Below are 19,142 nucleotides of genomic sequence, written 5' to 3'. Positions count from 1 at the left end.
GGGAATGAATTAAATTACAACACCATTTGTCTTGGATTATAGTAGAGAGCAAAAATGTCTTGTCTAGAATCTGGATGATTTCGTGTATTTTGAAGGCTGGTATTGGTACATGGACCAAACTTAAATTAATGAGTGGCAAGGAATAACAATTGACTAGTATCCAACTTGAGTTCAACTTAAAACTTAAAGTGTGAGAGTCAATATTAAAAAATTCTTTTTATTAAAACAGAAATTTAAAACATTAGAATTTAATCCAATTTAATTTAACTTAGGGGCCTTATATACGTATATGTATTATACATTTATCTTTATTTGTTAAAAAAATGTGTTATATATCGTATACCGGGATAATTTTTTATCCGCCACCGAATTCGCACGAAGTTAACCCGACACGAACACGCACGTTTAGGATTTGGTTCTTATAGGGTCGACTCCAATAAGAACCCTTAAATTTTGGGTTGGGTTGAGTCGGATTTAATGGGTCGGGTTATCCATTAAGAAAAAATACTTATTTGGATTATTTCTATTAATTAAAATAATATATTAAATTTTAATTTTAATTATTTTTATTAATTAAAAAATATTATAATTTTAATTTTATTAAGAAAATACTTTCCATTAATACTATTATTAATTACTCCCTCCGGCCCCAGATGACAATACATTTCACAAAAAGTCTCGTCCCACATTTATAGTTACAAGATGAATTTTTCATATTTCCGATAAAATTTTACCCCATTATTCACTAAATTACACCCAAATACCATTATCTAAATTAAAATAAATCAAAACAAAAATAAAAACCAAAAGTAAAAAGCGACCCACCTTCAACCAACTCTACTTCATTTATTACACACTCCATCATCTCACTTCATTTATTACACACTCTATCATTTCACTCCACCATCTCACTTCATTAATTACACACCCATATCTCACTTCATTAATTATACTCCACCAATTCCTTAAAACTCGGCCATAACTAAATGCGACTATAAATCTAGAACATGGGAGTAGATTTTTATGATAAAAATATCGCATAACGTAAATTTTATTAAAAATACTATTTTAACTTTATTAGTTAGATTTAATTTTAATATACTTAATTTTATTATTTGATTTAAAAATGATTTAAATTAATTATTTTAATTTTGTAAAAATCTTAATTTTATCGCGGTAATATCAAATTTAATTATATAATATCATATGTCGATCATTATTGTATAACGCTTATACGCTGGTAGTTAACTTACTATCATTAAAAGATTACTGATATTTTTCGGGATTTATTAATAAAATCCAGACTGGATCCGACACGACCTGTTTATTAACCCATAAGAAAGCATTTTAATGACTATGGTCATTAATCCATAAGGCTACGACATTTAACATTAATTTATAACGATCCAATATTATTGGATTGGTCACCCTAAGATTTTCAGTCGATAAAAATCATCATTTATCTTTGTAGTATTAGCTGAAATATATGGGCTAATGAGAGAAGGAATCTGTGGAAAGATTTAAATAATAGTAAGAAATTTGTTGGAGGAAATATAGTTTATAATGAGAAGCTAAGACAGATAAGGACGTGTGATTGATGATATAGATAGGCAAGGGTACGATGAACGCGGGCGGCTCAGGGCTCCCCTCTAGTCTCCCCGACAATCATGGTTCGATTAAAGCAGATAAAACACATTGCCGCCGCACCACCAGACATAGTGGTGCTTCATGGCTTTCTTTCATTTGTTGTCTTCTGTTTTAATATCTCATACCATCTCTCTCACCTTTCCCTTTCCCCACCAGTATCTTGGCATACGTGAATGAGATAAATAGAGGGGGGATTGCGACTTTAATAAAGTGAGTGCAGCTGATTTGTATGATCATTATGGTCATGGACATGTACAAAATGGTTGGCGTGACATCTCCTAAAATGGATTTAGGTGGGATCGGAACCATTGCTTCACCGGAATCAAGCTTTAGAGGGGGATATCAATAAAACGAAACACACCGAACGAGAGGAAGTTATGTGAATATATTGTTATGAGACTATATATATTCGAGGAGAGCATTTGTACCCCTCCGGTTCACCTAATGCTAGCCTGCTTTTTCATTTCTGTGGCTCCGTCTACTTATCAGAAATACTTATTTCATAATTACCATAACCAGAATGCAGACTCACATTCCACTAACTCATTCCACTCACATATCATTTAAAACTAATATATACAAATGTACCCATATTCCACTAACTTTCTTCCACCCACTTTTTAACATTTTTTGTGCAACCTCACACGTAATGTAAACCTGACTCCTATTCGCGGATGGGGAGTATTAGTTTATCTTTGACCTCAGTCACACACACACATAAAAAGTTAAGAAATCTTAACCGTGTGATCACAAGTTTTGAAGTTAAGGACCATATCAAGGGGCGTTTGATAGTTACGTCATAGACTTGGTTTTATTAAATAACTCATGTTATTTTATGGCATGATGAAGTTGTCTTAATGTCTATGTTTCAATCTAAAATTTATCCATCATTTTAGTAGGTTAAACTAGCAACTTTAATTAGAAGTTGGATATAAATAGTGGGATTAAACTGCAATGTTGCTCTTCATCTTTCTCACTCTCTATTTGAATCGATGCAAGATTTTAACTAAATTACCAAGTACACCAGCTAGAAATACAACTAGCATAAACTACGAAATCAATTGCTTAATTTCGGATATTCAAGAGAGAGAAAATTGGGTGGGGAAACAGGCTGGATTGAGATGGGGAAGTTGTTATTAGGAGAACATGTGCCAGTGGTAATTTTGGGAGCATGCAATTAAATTCTGTGTGTTTCTTCTGGGGAGAATAATGTGAAGATGAGTGAAGGAAAAGGAGAGTTCAAACCAGGAGAAGAACCGTTGTCCATTTGATGCAACATGCCAAAATGCCAACCATAAGTTGCAGTTACGCGCATTCTGTCATGAAATGATCATGATCAGAACTGCAACGTATCCGCCACTCTGTTTTTAGATTTGAAAGCTAAATTTTACAAAAAGAAAGGTATTCAAACTAGTTACTTCCTCTAATGTAGGAGAAGACTCTTTTTAACTCACAGGAATTCACATTATTGATCAATTTCAGTTGAACATATTCTGCACCATTTTGTTGAAATCAGTAGCAGTCAGAAAATGATGAGATAGGAAGGGAAAGAGCTAAATTACATGCCGTTTGTAATATTTGTCATTTATATTGAATAATCCCATTAGTATTAGTATTTCTATAACTAGTAGTAGAAGTCAGAGGATGATGAGATTGGACCATGGAGGGGAAAGGCACAGTTTGCAATTGTGTCATTTTTTAAAGATTTTTCACCAAGTGTGATTGTGATGGGGTCCTCAACCTACTGGAGATGGTAATACACGCACAGAATGTGACTCGAGTTTGGAAAACAATCATGGTCTTTTATCTCATGGAGAAGGGGACTATGTAACTACTGTCATTTGACTTGAACTGGCTTGAAACTGATTTCCTACTATTCAAATGGTCCTGCCAGTCATTTACTGCAATGGTCCCATTACTCCCTGCATGACCTTGCTTAATAAACTTTTCTCACTCTATTATACACACACACATACCATATATATGTATATTTTTCAGGTGTGCATTCTGTGGGTATATTTATTTTGATGCCTGATATATACGGCTTGGGATTAACTAAAAACTAAGAAACATCTGATTAGGGAGTACTAATTTGGATTACTTTGCAAGATTAGTTATAATGTTACTTTGCAAGATTAGGGAGTACTAATTTGGATTACTTTGCAAGATTAGTTATAATGTTATTTGAACTGCATAATTTTGAGTAAAATGGGTAATTAGTGAGTGATAGAGATGTTTGGAAAATCCTAAGCTCACTTAAAACGTTTCTATCAACAGGCAAGTTGTTCCAGCTTCGGCCAATGTGGTGCAAATGTCGATTCAGACTCCAGTCCAAGTAATGTAAAAGTGCTAATGGGGATAGCAGAGGACATGCTGAAGCAGAAAAGTGTAGAGTCTGTCCTCTTCAGTGGTAAGAAGATGGGAGAGCAGAGCAACTTGGAGAAACTCGACTGGTTTGCCGACCAACTTGTGCTAGAGCATCAGAAGAGGAGTTGCCGGATAGCTCCCACTGTCGCGTTCAAGAAACCAACAAGCAGGCCTTAAGCAACTTCCGGAAATTCAAAACACTCATCCATTAAAGCAAAATTAAACGGTAAACTTTCTCCATTTCACCACTATGTACTAGCATGACATATCCTGCTAATATCTATCAGGCCCCATCATAAATTGTCTTCTATCTTAACATTATGAATTTGTCAATGCTAATCACCTAAAGATACCAACCCTTGTCTGTTTTCTTGTACCCCGTGGGCTCTGTCTTGTCATTTTCTACCGAAATCAGAAACAATCGTTTTTTCTAAAACACTGTTAGAGATGAAAAGTCTCATCCTAAAATCCTAATCTTGCTGTCCGCCTACCGACACTGCTTCTAGGAAGTGATAGAGAGAGTTGGGATTATTCTTTGTTAGTAGACTCTAAACATATGTTTAGTCACCAATTATGTTATTGGCATTGTTTATAACCCTTAGTTTTAACTAGACATATATATTCTCGATCAAGTCGATTTAACAATTCTAGGCTTGGACCTAGACCTTTTTAGTCTCTCTATCTCAGTAGGGCCTTGCAAATTTTTTGGTGGGAGCCATTGTGATAAATCTTAGTCATGGGACATAGCCATCTTCCTATAGAAAATATTGGCCCTTCATATTTTTGACTTAGTTGGCCAAAATCGTGAAGAAAAACACATTTCATTGAAATGATATCTATTGCCGACAGACATATATTTGAAGTACAGTTGTCGTATACTTGTGCAATATGTAGACAAATCAAGAAAAGTTGGCCGAAAGTGCTACTGCTACTTATGTAAGCAGTAGGTCTAAATGGTTGAAGATATACACATAAAAAGGCAAACAATGAGCCATAGATAGACATTTGTCCTGTAAAAATTTGGAAAGAATCTAGCTACAACATCGTCATCAATGAACACTGCAGGTTTCTTTTGGAGATTAGTGGGATGTCTTGAAACCTAGGTAGTCAAAGAACTCCTCCCACTTTTCTAGCTTGCTGTCTGAACTAGTGTTACATTATTTTAATATATTAATTGCATATGATTGAAATATTACGAGTCAAAAGATGGTCGTTTTTAAACGGAAGATAAAGTTGAAAAAATAATGGGCATAATTTACTGAGTTTGCCTGTGAAATTAAAAACAGGAAAAAATTACTGTGGTGTGAAAAATTGAGGAGCAACAGATTAAAGCATTCAACATGATGTCTAATGGTTTTATGTGTTTGAATATTCTTTTTCCAAAGAGCAAGTGGTTCTCATTCTTGGAGTTTTTGTGACTTTTTGCAGGTAAATGGTAAGAGAAAAAACAATGTAAAGTGATATACTAGTATATAGCAACTTTCACATTTTGAGAAGGATAGGAGAAGTGGGGTCTGAGTTTGTGTTGTGAAAAAAGGTTGTGTGTGGGATTCTTTGCCGGCCAGCGGCGGAGCACGGTGGAAGCCGCCACACCACGGTGGTCTTTGAAAGTTGTACTACCTTTTTCTCTTTTTTAATTGGATGATGTAATGAGTACTCCTATTCTATCCTAAGTTCTTGGTGGTTTATCTTTTTGAATTTCTATATTGATGATATGTCACAATGTCTCTTATTGGGGACTTTGGGTCTCATTCAATAATTTAAATGGGAATGGATGAGGACTTTTGGTCTGGAGTCAAGTGGAACTTTAACCGAATCGAAAAGGTAAATTGAAAAATATGTGCTTAGTGGAGTTTGAATAGATTAAAAAATAAAATACCCTAATTAAGTGAATTTATATTGCATATTTCCTTTATAAAATATCCTTGATCAACTTATAACCGAGCACAATTTAAGCACTACAAGCCTTCAAGTATGCAGACAGTTTATAAGACAACAAAACTACTCTTCAAGCTTTGTTATGATATTTTCAGTTGTATTAATATGAAGCACATCAATTTGTCACATATACCAAACTTGTAACAACACAAGCAAGAAGTAGAACAAGATATACAATATGGTTATCCACTTAAAATGCTCAATCAATTATGCCTAAAGAGGTCACACTCACATTTGCAAGATGCGAGAGACGGAGAGAATGGCGAGAGATAGTAACTTAGGGCTAAGTGAGTTGGGGGCGCTAATGTAAGAAACCAAATATCGAATGTTCATTGATGTAAGAATCGAAAACCGAATCGATTCGGTTCGATTATCGGTTTAATTTAATCGATAACTTTGCAAACCATCCAAAACGATTGTACTTATTCATAAATGCATTATAAAAATGTCAATTTCTGGCTATGAATTGGTGATAGTTCCAACACATAAATGAGGAGTGGTATAAGTCCAAATTTGTAATAACTTCAGAAACGGAAATCGGAACCAACGCACTTGGTGTTTTTAATAATAGTGGGCGGGGCTACATGCACTTTGCTTCCACTACTAATTAATGGATCAATGCAATTATCCATACATATATAGACATACTTAACATTAAAGAAAATGGCCGAAACAATTAAGAATCAACAAATTTTCAGCATGCCTACGTTTCTTTAATATTTAAAATCATACTATACTATTGTTTTTGTTATTAACTTGGTTGATTTTCTATGAATTATACAAAGAAGAATAACAAAGATATAGTCATGAATTAGCCACATAATAATGAGATTAAAGCTGTGACAGAATAGAGCAATTGTGTAATCGAGATAAACAGAAACGTAAAAAGACACAGAATTTACGTGGTTCACCAACGTTGCGTTGGCTACGTCCACAGGCAGAAACGGAGAACATATTGTATTCAGATTGTTTTTAGAGTACAGAGTTGTGCGCCCTACTTCTATATAAATAGATACACAGACGACGGGCTAGGCTCCCGTTCGACTAGCGGCAAACTATATAGATTCAAGGCATACTAACAAAAGCTTTTAAAGTGGAATTAGTATAGCTGCATAGTGTATAGGAATGAATTGGTCTGGGATTAATTTTGAATTCAATACGGCATTGCTTCAAAGTAAAGTATCATATCTACGTAATTATTTTTAGATTAAAATTTATCTAATCTTTTAAAATCTAAAATTAATGTATTAGCTAGGATAAAACATTCCTCTTTTTAGGTTGATAAAAAGATGCTATAACTCACTTTAAGCTTATCCTTTTGAACATTTACAAATACTAAAAACAAATCCTTTAATAACTGAGAGTAATTATTCAACGCATGATTAAGATATGACATGAAAAAAGATGGTCTAAATCTAAAAAGGACAACCATTTAAACCAAAGTTAATTTTGCGATAATGGTGTTGATCAAGACAAGTGGGACACAAGGAATTCCAATTACGACCATCTATACTTGTTTGCACCACTAACCTGCAAATTGCTTCTTAAATATCAATTACAAAACACCGAAAGTGATGAAAAAGAGATAAAGTTGCATGATTTTAGAAGCACACATTTGTTACACACTGAAAGAAGAAAATAAATATTTCTAAAGAAAGGGAGAGTGACTAATTAATAAATTGTAATGATTTTATATTGGCGCATTTACTTGACCTCGAAAATGGACTTTTCATGAAAATATGTCTTAATTGATGATGGTATTAAAATTTAGAATGAAACAGTATATTCTAATCGAACAAATCAACGTTATATTTATCTAATTCAAATTACTATCAAACAAGTATCCCCTTTCATTTTAAAACAAACAATAAAATTTGATATATAGAACTAGGATAATCGTTCCCGACAAACTCAACTACACTTTATTTTGATAAATAAACCATTGTGAACTATAACAAATACAAACCCTTGTTTTTAATCATGAAATATAACAAATACAAAGTACAAACCCTTGTTTCTTAAGAGCTATGCACTTACACACACATAATTGGATACACACTCGGGTTAATTTCAACGTGACTTGAATTTTCGACTTATTTAGTTAAAGAAAAAACATCTTATTAGTGAATATTTTTAAATTAGTTTGTGATGTCCCTTCCTTAGAGACAATTACGGCTATGAGGTTAGCTTCGGTGGTCGTCATCGTTTTGGACTCGACCTCGACTCATCCACAGCCCAAACTCAGCTCAAAAACTGACCCAAAAACTGCATTTTGTAAAAATACTAGTAACATTTATTGTGCATATAATAAAATAAAAATGATTGTTATGTAAGAGTGATTGTTATTTAAATAAAAGTATATATCTTCAACAAAATATTTGTAAATCGGTTTGGGTTGGGTAGGGTCTGGTGAGACTGGAGCCTCTTGTCTAATAAAGCAATCCCGAAAAACAGTTTTAACTAAATTTATTAGTGAGTATATCCATTCTCCCAGCTTAATTCTTTAAAACTAATTTATTTTTTAGATAAACCTGAAAAATGGACTTTGATACAGAATCCATTCTATTAATCCCTTGAGAAAAAGCCCATGAAAACCGCAACTGTCTGCGGCCCATGGTCATTTTCAGGCCCACTAAGCTTGAAAGGTTTTGCTTTTATTTTTTTAACGCAAATTTTCTCATTAAATACTACCACCATTATACTATGAATTATATTCTCATAATTAGTAGTACCACCTAGTAATGTAAATTTGGTGCCTAGATCGAAGCAGGGACTTGAACATCCAATCCTAATATCTGGTACTCCCTCCGTCCCAAGTTACTTGAATCGTATTTCATTTTGGATTGTCCTAAGTTACTTGAGTGATTTAATTTTTTGGCTAAAAATAAAATATCTAACCTCACTTACTTTATTCTTTCTTTTACTTTACTCTCTCTTCTTTTTCTTACTTTATTCTCTCGTTTACTTTATTTAACTCACTAAACACAATTTTCTTAAATCTCGTGCCGAAAAGAAACGTCTCAAGTAACGTGGGACGGTGGGAGTACGTAAGTTCAGGAAACAGAACATGTGGAGTCCGAGCTATCATACAAGGAGTTGACGACTGCTCGAAAGAACGAATTTAATTTACGTTACTTATACTCTCATAGGATCATCTGACCTTGTGCAACCCCACCTCCATTCGTCTTTGTCCACCAGTAAGGGCATGGCTTGCTCTAAGAAAAATATAATCCTTGAACATTCTTTTAATTCATCTTTCCTCATCAAGTTTGCAAAAAACCCCATCTTTTTTAGACATTGTGTAAATAACTCTATCGGTTATTAAATGTCACATATTATATTTTGGAATGTTCACTGACGTTTTTTTTAAATGTCACATAGTATTATATTTTGCAAAAAAACCCATATTTTGGAATGTTCCATTTCACTGACGTTTTTTTTTACCATGCGCTTCACTTATTTCTTTCTGATTCCAATGGTAAGAAACTCTCTAATTTGATTTTATTCTTGAAAAACTCGACCATTAAAATCAAACAAACAATTAAGTTCCGATATTAACATATTTCTCCACAAATTTCTGTTCCCAGCCTTATTGCTCTCTATAACTGGTTAGCAAGCGATGTAAAAGGCACAAAATGTTCTTGTGCTAAAATAACACCAATATCAAGTTGATGCTACAAATTCTTTCACAAGAATAGGTACATATGTCAATAATGAATGTCCTGTACTACACAAACATATGTACATGTGGATTCATCTTACAACTTGCACCCCTAGCCTATTACCAATCACAACCCACTAACCCAATAAACAAACATCTAAATATGATCCAATTTAATCTAATTCAAATTTTGAGCGTGTGAAGAATGGAATCTGCTTTAAGTAGTCTGATCACAATGCAAAAAGAAATGTGATATAGTAGTATATTTCCTTCTTTTTTTTTTTTAAATATATATTCTTTTCAATTAATTTTCTTTACCTCCATTTAAGACAAGCTGATATATGCAGGGGAATGTTCTCCACACTGCATACTACACTGATGGGCTCTGTGTGTGTCTGTGAAAGCGCACACACACACATGCATGCACATGATGAGTGAGAGAGAGAGAGAGAGAGCACCCAAAATCCAATTGGTTTCAGGAGATCTCCAGGAAGGGGTGGAGGTGGTCCCTTTTCTTGATGCCACAAACCCAATCTATGTCCTTTTTTTGACCTGCATTGACTGTGTAATTTTATTCTCTACTAACCAACCACACACCAACAAATAGAGAGAGTGTGTGTGTATGTGTGTGTGTGTGATTAAATTTTGAAATATTATTCATTTTCTTGTTTTTGAATGGGTGGTGGGAGAAGTGGTCCATTGCCCCATTCCCTCTCTATACTAAATGTTACAATGATTCAATTGGAATCCCAAAAGCCCAGCAAAAGCAGCCATCATATGATAACAAAACCCCTTTTTCCTACTCACACACTCCCATCTCTCCACATATCACATACTCCCCTATCTCTCTCTCTCTCTCTCACACACACACACACACATGGGAGTGTACATGGTTGTATCATGTATGTGTGTCTTCAATTAACCAACCATATACTAATACAAATAATGAAATGAAAAAATGAAATATGCCCTCTTCCTCAAGTAGCTATCACACACACACACACACAATACACAGTGTTAGGCCCACTCTAGGGTCTATGCAGATGGACCTAAAAAACCCTAAGCATCTCCTCAGATCCATCTGTTTCACTTTCCTATATACTCAAAGCCCTTAGCCTCACCTTCCAAACTTATAATCTTGAGCACATTTTCACCCCATTGCTTTTTTGGTTTTCAAATTTGTATCTATCTACACACATAGTAACCACTATCATCTAGCTACCCACCTAGCTAGATATATAGCATCTCTGATCAAAATCTTGCTAGCAACAAAGTTTGGGTTTCTTGAGATCTGATTGGCCAAGCACTACATATATATGTACATTGTTAGTTGCTGCAAAAATAAAAATAAATAAAGAGTACTTAAACAAAAACAAATCATCAATATTAGTTAAATCAAGAATGAAACTTGTGTCAAATTGATGTAAATGTATGGTACATAGAGTGATTAAATTATAGAAAACACACACCCAAACACACATATGTGTGTAGGGGTTGAAGTTGATTGGGCAATGCAAAGGTTGTAACTTTCATGTTGTCGGTTTATACAAAGCGTGGATGCCTTATCGGGAGGTGAGCGCAGCGAATAATAATTGCAACATCTCTCAAAAAATAAAATAGCATTTCAACATTAATTAGCTACTTAATTAATTAATCAAACTAATTACTAAAACCTATCTCATTTTTAAAGTTCTAATCTTCTAATTTAAACGAATGAAATTAAATAGATACGTACCTTGGAAATTTGGATCAAGGGATAAACGGGGAACAATTATCTTGGATGTGGCAAAATTGAAAATTGTAACACATATATAGAATGTGTGGATATGCTTGGCTCCTCATACGCCATCCACGGAGACCCATCGACTTTTCCGATGAGCTCTACAGATGGCATACAGGGAGCCAGGCATATATAAATAAGCATGTGTACGCATCGATTCCACTATATGTTGCGCGTATTTCTTGAAACGATACTAAAGAACAATGTTTACCGAGCACCAACTTTTACCATACGAAGCAAGTGAACTGATCAAAGGCATAAAAAATGATGGAACAATGGAGAGAATAGGGTTCAAAACCAACAAATTAAAGAATGGCAAACAAATCAACCCCAAAAAAAACCTTGTCAACACCTTCTAAAAAACACACACTAAAACACACAAAGAAGATGGCAAGAAACAAGCATGGCCAAATACTCAACACAAGAAAAGGGAGCTCCTAATTTCATGTGGGATTGCAATATTGAATCACAAAACCTGGCCTATAAATATAGATACACGTAGGGTGGGGGTGGAGGTGGGGTGGGGTGGGGTGGGGTGGGGTTGAGGGTATGAAGATGAAGAAGAAATAGGGTTATGTTTAGTGTCGACCCAATTTCCTAAGCTCACTCTCTTGTAGGTTTGAAATCTCCTTTTTCTGGGTCGTAAAGTAAAGCTTGCTTTTCTCTTCTGAATCTACTTTGTCTTCAAGTGTTTGGACGACATGGATTCCTCATCTCTCTACTTTCTTTACAAAATAAATAAGTGAAATTGGGATTATGTACCTTTATTTTGTTACCCAAATAAATAGAATTCTTTTGTCTTAAGTTGGGATTTTTTAGATTATAAATCGCTGGTTATGTCCTTTTATTGCCACTTTGATGTCTCCTTTCAATTTTGTTTTGTTCAATTAGGGTTTCTCTTTTATATGTATATATATCTTGCCCTAAACACGCAGATTGGCTAAATTTTACATGACACTTTAGTGTAAAAAATCAATGCCACTTTGGTGTAACTGATTTTTTTTTAACTCTACTTGGTTTCATGGTCACCCAACTAATCTGTTTTTACATGGAAAGAGCAAAGACCAAATAGGAGTTTGGTTGTGCAATTATCATTTTCCACCCTAGCTTTGATGCTATTTCCCACCTGCCCTACTCATTCTCAACATATACTATCTAGTTATAATTAATGTTATTAAAACCCATATCACGTGGACGTAGTAATATAATCATATCTAATGATTCTAATGTCTTTTTACATGTCCACTCTTTTATTTTTCATTGGGGCAACATGTGAGTCCAGCTATTAAATAACAACTAGGTCTACTTATTCAGTCGTTTCGATTCCTAATTGAACCAACAGGTTGGTTAATAAATAATTTGGAGTCGTCAGTTATGGCGATGTAGCCAAAATCGTGTACGATTCAGTTCCTCTACTAATCAATCAGTTATTGACTGGTCAGTTAGATAAGAACCGAATAACCGAAATTAATTGTGTAAGAGTTGATAATAAAAAAAAATGTGTTAGAAAGGGTCGAACTCGGGTCTACAGGTAGTGAGGTACGTAATGCATTAGACCATTGTCACTCGTCTGTTTGTACTTAAAAAATCAAAATTATGTTATAAAACTTACGAAAATAAAATTAAAATTAAATTTTGGTTCCCGAGTAGCGCCGAGAATTGTCGAACTTAGAAATACAGAACAAGAATCATCGAACATAAAAATGTTGAAATCGGTCATTGGTCCCTTGATAATAGAATAATTCGGTTCGGCTCTCTTTTACCCGGTAATTGATTAACCAATATCAGCCTATAACAATAGCTCAAATTTTCTATTTACATAAATATGGAAATTAATTTTGAACAAAGAGAGAATATTAATAAAACTTAGAAGTTAAAATAGTATAAAAAAGTGGGGCTTAGGCCTAGGGTATGGGTGTGGGTGGTTCCAAATGCACACTACGCGATAAAAGATCATGGTTTGTTAATTTCTCACCAAATGCACACTAGCCCTCATCTTTAAGCTCAAGTCAAGATGTGATTAACTAGGAGGACTTTTATTTGTTTTTCTCGACGGTTACAATCGAAGAGTCGAAATAAATATCATAGAAACAACGTCGTTTTGAATTACTTTAGTAAACAATTTATTTTGTCTTTATGAAATAAACTAACATGTGAGACTCCAACGTCCCACATCAACCAGCAATCATTACTTTTATCGCATTTACCAATTTTTCTAGAAAAGACTACAAATTTAAGCACATACATGTAATAGTAATTGAAAGGTCATATAAATTTTATGAAAGTGTTGAGGTATTTTTTGGTATTAGGCCCACAACGTGTAAATAATAATAACATGACACTATGTTTTCAGGTAGTCAATAGAACAAAATAAGATTGAGCACTGTGGAAAAACAAGAAATCTAGAAGAAAAATTATATATTTACTATAAGTTTCATTGTTTTCTTGGATCGTATTGTTTAGGGAACTCAAAATGGAATGTTACATAAATTCACTAACAAGTTACACATGTGCAATGATAGCATATTGCTACATAGTAAGCATTGTGTGTCAAAATTCAAACATATATAGAAATTCGATATGCCGTGTATTGTCATTGATTTGAAGTTCAATTTATGTTATGATTTTTTTCCTCAATTTCTTATTGCCTTTAAATTGCGATCCATGAGATCATTAAGTTTCGGAATTACATAAATTTTAAAAGGTGATTTCTTATTTTGGGTGCACATCTGCCCCAACACTCCGTTGCACGCACGCTTCCCAATGCATGCAGCACGGGAGCAGGCGGTGTGGCACCAATTGTACGACAAGGCAAGTCGTTCACCACATTTATATCTCCATTTTATCTTCCCCGTTTTCATTTCTGTTTTATTTATTCTCTAACCGAACCGATCAGTCGGTTAACCGACAATTTAGAATTGTCAACCATGGAACCGGCGCTGAAACCATTTAAGGTCTGCTTCTAACCGATTAGAGATTATAAGAACTTAATAACTAAAATGGATTGTGTATGAGTTAATTCTGAAAAAAATGCATTGGAAATGGCCGAACTTGGGTCTACACCTAGTGAGGCAATGTGCTATATCGATAGACCATTCTTATTCATATGGTAGCTATTTATCAGATCATATTTATACGAAAGAATTCAAAATTAAAATTTTATTTTGGTTCCGGGTAGAATTGAGAACCAACAAACCTAGAAATGCAGAACCAGGATCGAAAAAAACTGTTGAATCGGTTATCGGTCCTGCGTGTGGTAACCGAGAACCAATTAACCAAATTATTATCAGCCCTAGTGTGTGTTTTGTGAAAGCGGTAAATATTTGAATTGAGCTGTTACAAAAGGTTACTAGTTGTGAAATTAATATAAAGAATGATGCGATAGTAAGAGCACGGTCACATTGCCTCATATGTGCATGGCAACCATAACACGTCTAACCTTATTTGATGTTCCTTTGAATGGTCAATATCTTATGAGAATCTTTTTGCTGTCAATAATTATAAATATTTCACCAATCCAATGCTTGGCTTGACATCAATTTCACCTAGCTATCCCTCTGACTGTGTGTACAAATTTATATCAAATGAACCAATTAACCTCATACTATTATTTCGTTCAATTTCATCATGTGTATTTTCATCATTGTTCTTTACATATAAATCTGACAAGTCTTTTTTTCAATTCAAATGTGTATAGCAAATTTTTTTGGTCGACAATAATTTGAATGGGCCAAAACTGAGAGAGGACAATAACAGTTCAATAGAGAGGTGGCATGAATAATAAATTCAGAACCATTTATACCATGAGACAATTAATTTAATTAGTCGAGGAATAATGATAACAGTTAGAAAAATGAGAAATTGGATTTATTTTCCAACAACTATTGCAGCATTCACAGTACCATATTGTGTCTTTTCGGGCAATAATTTAAAGTATTATTTAATTAGTAATGATTATGGAACAACTACTAACTGTACAAATTTATAACTTGTAAATTAAGTGACGTGAGTGTGCAATAATCAACTATTTAATCCTTCTAATTCAAAGATTACATGTCAAATTTAAAAAGTTGCATTGTTCGAGTTCACATTAATTTTCTTTAATTTATCAAAGTATATACTAATATTCTGTTAATTTATAGGTTTAGTAAAGAAATCAGTGAGGTTTAACTATTTTTGTGTACTTTCAACTTCGAAAGAATCCAATCCCTCAAAAAACAAAAACTTTGGAAGAATCCAAGAATTACTGTTAAATCAAAGGAGAAAATCAAGAAAATTATGTGTCAAATCACGACTTTTACATTCCTATTGCTGCTTGAGTAATTAGCAAAAGGAAAAGAAGAAGAAGGAAGAAAGAAAGCAGATATTTCCTTTTTGTGGGCACAACAATATATCATTTCTGACAAAACTCAATTTGATTACTTTTGATTTGTTTGAATAAAAACCACAGTGATGCTTTAACTACAAGATTTGAATGTGGAGCCGTCTATTATAGACTTATTAGCTAGTAATTTGGACTGTTCATTTTCTAGTCCACGAAAATGGGTAAATACACATATATTCATAGAGTTGTGAAAAAAAAATTGAAAAATAATTAGTAAATTGTAATGCATAACAAAAATTTTAGGAAAAATTTTAGGTCATTTTTAGATCGATTTAGTTCATAACACGAATGTCATTTTTAGATTGTCAAACGATCTTAAAAATATTTAATCACATCCTTTCATTTTTCTTTATTTAATGACTGAGATTTAATAACTAAAACAGTACAAATTAAATATTAATGTCGACTATATGGGTTGAGAGAATAAACACAAAAGTTAATTTTAAAAAGGGCATTTAAATGCCTATAAAGTCATAAACTTTCAAATTCTAGTTTTGCGTACCAACTTTAAAATCCATATATAAATTATCAAATTGTTGATTTGTTTTAATTTTGCAATTAATCAAGATTTTGACTCTAATATACTAGTTTAATATAACTCCTAATTCAACAAATGAAATTATTTAATCTAGTATAATACGATGTTGTTTCACTGCCTAAACATGATATCGTTTTGGTTAATATTTGTAGTGCCACATTAATATGTCAATAATTTATGTTAAACTGAAATGCTGAATTGTTGCAAGATTGGATAATAGTAGGCCTGCTTATTCGGCCGGTTCCGGTTCTACCCGGTCCGATTGACCGGGTACCCGGTTGCAAAATCTCATGAATCGCGGAACCGGAACCGGATCCGGAACCGTCCGGGTAAGAACCGGCCGGTACCGGTTTCGAACCGGAACCGATTTGTAGTTTTAATTTTAATTTAAGTATACTAATTAACGAAAAGTTGTTTATTATTTACCTAATTTTAATCTGACACCAAACTAGATTTAACTTATATATAACAAAAATTACATTATCTCCACTTAGTATCAAGAAATTTGATTCTCACGTTAGCCCACGAGTTGTCTGTGATGTCAAACCAGAATTACGGTATATTCTTTCGCATGTTTCCTCAATTAGTAACCTCCACCTTGACTCCTCTAAGAGTTTTCATGATCTGTTAAAATTATTTTTGTTTAAAGCACTCAAAGTATAATGGTAAATAATGATCCAAACACATACATTGGAAAATTATATTGTCAAACCAAGAGTAGCATTTATTTTAAGCAATATCAAAGTAGCAAAGGAATACATTCAGTAATACTAAAGAATCAAAACCAACCTTGATAATAATAAATGAATTACCGTTAATTACTATACTTCAATTTTAGTAAAAAATAAATAAATTTAATATATATTATTCGGTTCCGGGTAAGAACCGGTCGGTTTCGGGTAGAACCGGAACCGGAATTTATGAAAACATTAGAACCGGTACCGGAACCGGAACCGGATTACCCGATCGGTTCGGGTTCCGATTCTGGGTACCCGAAAACCGGAGAACCGATTAAGCAGGCCTAGATAATAGGTTGGCTGCAAAATCCGGACAAAGTCAATACTTCAATAATTTACAGACAAATTTTAAATCTAGTATACAAAATCAGAATTTAGCATTTAAGAATTTACAGAAATATCATCCTCTCAAAAAATGTGTGTAAAATTAAGTATGTTACCTCGTAATTATATATTGTGTCATGGTGAATAGAAAAAAAAAATTATGATGACCATGAGAGTTCTGTTTTTGAGGCCTTGCGTTGTCATATCAATTTTAAAATTTGAAAATTTCGAATGTTTATGATGATTTCTTTTTTGATTAATTGTAAACAGAAGAATAAAGCGAAATTGGAAGATGTGGATATAGTAGTCTCATAGTCTATAAAGGCTACAATGATAGGCAAACTGAGTTAAAGTATAATCAAATTGGATAGCGACATATGACCACATAAACCAATGTTTAAGAAGAATCTTACAGAAAACAATGTTAATGGGTAACCAAATAAAAACAACTTATTCTCTCTAATTATAATTTCCTCTGCAATTTTAAATTGAAACTAGGGTTTTAGCCCTTCCAAAAACAGATAGTGTATCTCAAGTTTTGTCAATTGAATATCAATAAAATTGATATATAAGCTGTGGAATAGACAAAGAAAATTTAAATGAATTATAGTACAATAGACAGACATAGACAAAATTTATCCCCAGTTTTTAGCCAAGACTGCTACATTGGTTTCTCCCTTATTTCTCCCTTATTTCTCCCTAACTCAACATTTCATTTTTACATCATTATTTTTTATATTATTTAATTTTCCCTACAAATGTATTTAATAAATAGACTAATAATGAACAATTCATCGTTGTATTAATCATTGGAAAATATAATACAACGAGAAAAAAAAAACTACAAATAAAAAACGCAAATAAACAAAGATTTAAAAAAAAAAAAATCTAAGACGGAGGGGCCGGAGGGGCGTCGGGATCGAGCCCCAGCGTACTCTGCAGGTGTTGGATGCATTTCCAGAGGGCCGCCTTTTCTTCAGGGGTCCCGCCGCCGGTGAAGTACAGCGTGTACATCTGGGTCAGATTGGCGACATTGCTCGAATAAGTGGCTTTTTCTAAGTCGATGACGGATTCCGACGCGACTTCCGACGTTGCGCCCTTCCCCTTCCGCCTCCCCTTCGCCTTCTTCACTCCCTCCGGGCGCTCGTGCGGACCATCCCCACTCAAGTCGATGTGGGCCGCGCTCCCCTCGCTCTCCGAAACGCTAAGTCGCGAGCGCACCGATTTCCCGTGCAGCGCGTCGTGCATTCCCGTCCGGAATTTGGGGAGATCCTTCAGCTTATCGTAGATGTTCCAATACTTGAAGCCCTTCGTCGACAAGTACTGGCTACTATACATCCGGATGGCCTCATCTCGGACCATGTGCTCGTTCTGGCCACTCGTCATGTGAGTCATCAAGTTAGAATAAATACCGTTGAAGTGCCCGCAGTCCCTCATGAGGCGCTCCCAATGCCGACGGATCGCCTCGGCTGCCATGGTCCTTCATTGAGGCGATCTTGTGGCTCTGTGCTTCGCGGCAATCCGCTCCCGAATATGATCTCGGTCTGTAGTTGCTGCGCTCCGCGTCCGTGACGTGTCCGCCCAGCAGTCGGCTATCGGCTCGGACTCTTGCAGAGTGTAAGTAGTCCTTACCCGCTTCGGCCTCTCATACTTTTCTTCCAAAAGCTCATAATTTTGATGAAAATTGAAGATTGGGAGAAGAGATTGAAAATGGAGAGAATGAAGATTGTGGGTGATGAATGGAGGAAGTGGAGGAAATATTTATA

General features: G+C 34.3%; 1 long non-coding RNA gene across 1 annotated transcript; it reads left to right on the top strand.

Annotated features, from left to right (window-relative positions):
- The first annotated feature begins 3,713 nt into the window (after positions 1–3,713).
- LOC125212781 lies at positions 3,714–5,712 on the top strand. Its single transcript, XR_007174774.1, has 2 exons — positions 3,714–4,240; positions 5,443–5,712. It is a non-coding gene; the product is annotated as an uncharacterized LOC125212781 (long non-coding RNA).
- The last annotated feature ends 13,430 nt before the right edge of the window (positions 5,713–19,142 follow it).

This window comes from Salvia hispanica, chromosome 3, assembly GCF_023119035.1.
Source record: "Salvia hispanica cultivar TCC Black 2014 chromosome 3, UniMelb_Shisp_WGS_1.0, whole genome shotgun sequence".
Classification (NCBI taxonomy): Eukaryota; Viridiplantae; Streptophyta; class Magnoliopsida; order Lamiales; family Lamiaceae; genus Salvia; species Salvia hispanica.
Note: the sequence above shows the minus strand (reverse complement) of the source record. Positions and strands in the feature narration are given on the sequence as shown.